Genomic DNA, 2,793 nt, shown 5'->3' with positions numbered 1-2,793 from the left:
ATTCTGTTGCGCCCCTTTTTTTAGATCTTGCCTGATTTCCTGTCCGCTTTACATGGTCCCCTGTCCGGCACCGTTGTACCCTCCTGAGCATGATACCTCTTTTGTGTTCTCGCGACGCTTTGGATATGTTGAGACTAATCCAGTTAGGTAATTACATGGACAGTAGAGCAGTATGGGCTGGTGAACAGGTGTTTTTCAGAAGGCTGACCATCATGCACGAGAGAGTTATGCTACATTGCAAATCCTTGGGTGCGTTGGCTGGCGTTTAAGCGCTCTCCTATGGGACTGTTAGGCTTGTCTTTCAGTTTAACCAATGGGCTCTAAACCTGTGGCGGGGGGGGGGGGGGGTAGGGGTCGGGGGAATGTCAAGGGGGGGAAAAAGGAGACATATGTAATACTATTTGTAATACTTTAAGAAATAAAAATTATTATAAAAAAAAAAAATTAAATGGCTTAATACGTATGAAGTGCTTAGAACAATGTCTAGTAAGGGTAGTAAGCACTCAATAAACACCAAAGCAGAACCAATAGGGTGTGTGTGTGTGTGTGTGTGTGTGTGTGTGTGTGTGTGTGAGTGTGAAGGAATTGGCTCATGTGGTTGGGAGGGCTAGCAAATCTGAATGCTACAGAAACTGGGGGGTGGGTGAGGGCTGAGGGAAAGTTTGCTCAGCTGTCTATCATGTGCCTCACCTCCTCCTCCCTTTGAATATCACCTCTTCTACCCCCAGGCCACACATGCTGGAGCTGGGGAGTGTGCTAGCCACAGGTGTGGTGTTGCCAGTTTCATACAGGGCAATCCCTCAGCCCCTTGCCCATCGCTCGTGCCCTCCTTAGTGTCAGGTAACATCACACACTCACATTCAGATCTGTACATGGGACAGAATTAATTTTTGAACGTGAGAGGGAGAGGCTGGATGGTGGGAGGTGGGTAGATGCTGGCATCATATCTCCTGGGTTTGCATCCTGGTTCTGCTCCCTAATAGCTCAGAAGCTAAGGCAAGACACATAAGTTCTCTGGGCCTTAGTTTTCTCACCTGTAAAATGGTGCCATTAATAGTACCTGCCCCAGAAAATTGTTATAAAGAATGTATGGGATAACCTGCACTCTGTTATACTGGCTGTTTTATCTAATTCAACTTTTTAAAAATTTACAGACACACACACACACACACACACACACACACACACACACACATGAGAGCAGTGACTCACCCAGGGTTGAAAAGCTAACTGAAGCATGGGGAACAGTCCACATCCCCTTGTTCACAGAACCTCCCTCTCTGCAGAGCATGAGCGGCCCTAAGCACACTGTGAAATGCCAATGTTCCCAGGAGGCCCGCTCCAAGTTGTTATCACCTTGATGTTAGTGATGTGAATTGGTTTGCCACCTTTTTTAAAATTGAACCCTGGTTAGAAAGGAGCACAGATTGGGGTGGGGGAGGGACAGGCTTCATGACTGTGATTCTGGCAGCCCTGATCTCAGAAACAAAGGTGTCCCCTACCCCGATATCAGGAGCAAGGCTGAGACTCAGGTCTGAGGATCAGACCGTACAGTGGACGGCACTGCTCCCAACCCCCCTGCATCTGTGTTCTCACTCCCTGGGGGAAGGGGACTAGATAGAACTCGTGATCTCAAACTGGCTCTGCCAGAACCCTGGGTGACCAGGCAGCAAGAGAAGGAGAGACCACTGCAAAGGCCCTAGCAGTTGCCCAGGTAGGACAAGCCAAGGACGGTCATTCATTCATTCATTCATTCACTCACTCAGTACAGATGGTGTGTGAGCCCCTACTCTGTGTCAGAGGTGAATGCCAGTCCCAGACCTCAGGCAATGGCTGCTCTGATGCTCCTTTACCCCCGGCAGCCTCGCAGGCCCCTGATGGCCGGAGGGATGTTTAATCCAGGCCTTGAGTGCCCAGGACCAGCACAGTCAAGCAAACGACAGAGGTGGAGCCAGAAAACCCGCTGACAACTGTGCAGTGCCTTCCTTCAAGGCAGGGAGGCCAGGGCTAAATATGGGATCCCTCCCCTTCCCTGCTTCTTAGAGAGAATATAAACAGAATAGGTTGTTCTTCTTAATTAAACCCTCTAAGTTTAGACCTTTGTTTCTGAGCAACCTATCTAGGGAACTGTGGACTAAAGACAATACAAGAAGGAAAAGACAGAGGATGCCGCCTTTTGATTATTCAGCTCACATTTTCAAGGACCTACCTCACACCTGTCAGAATGGCTATCATCAACAAATCAACAAACAACACGTGCTGGGGAGGATGTGGAGAAAAAGGAACACTCGTTCACTGCTGGTGGGAATGAAGACTGGTGCAGCCACTGTGGAAAACAGTATGGAGTTTCCTCAAAAAAATAAATATGGAACTCCCATTTGACCTAGTGATCCCACTTCTAGGAATATATCCTAAGAAATCAGAAACACCAATCAGAAAGGATATATGCACCCCTATGTTCATAGCAGCACAATTTACAATCGCTAAGATTTGGAAACAGCCCACGTGCCCATCAACAGATGAGTGGATAAAAAAGCTGTCTCACATTTACACAATGGAATACTACAGAGCTGTAATAATAATAATAATAATAATAATAATAAAATAAAGGAGCTCTTACCATTTGCAGCAGCATGGATGGGCCTGGAGAGTATTATGCTAAGTGAAATAAGCCAGTCAGAGAAAGATAAGTATCACATGATCTCATTCATATGTGGGATCTAATGAACAAAATAACTGATGAACAAGATAGATCCAGAGACATATAAACATGGAACAGACTTTCGAACTTCA

At 46.6% G+C, this 2,793-nt stretch overlaps 1 pseudogene; it reads left to right on the top strand.

Annotated features, from left to right (window-relative positions):
* The window catches only part of LOC102441065, a 48,963-nt pseudogene that overhangs the window by 45,624 nt on the left and 546 nt on the right, over positions 1-2,793 (top strand).

The sequence above is a fragment of the Myotis lucifugus genome, unplaced genomic scaffold (genome assembly GCF_000147115.1).
Source record: "Myotis lucifugus unplaced genomic scaffold, Myoluc2.0 scaffold_467, whole genome shotgun sequence".
Lineage (NCBI taxonomy): Eukaryota > Metazoa > Chordata > Mammalia > Chiroptera > Vespertilionidae > Myotis > Myotis lucifugus.
The sequence above is the reverse complement of the archived record's forward strand: the minus strand, read 5'-3'. Positions and strand labels throughout refer to the sequence as shown.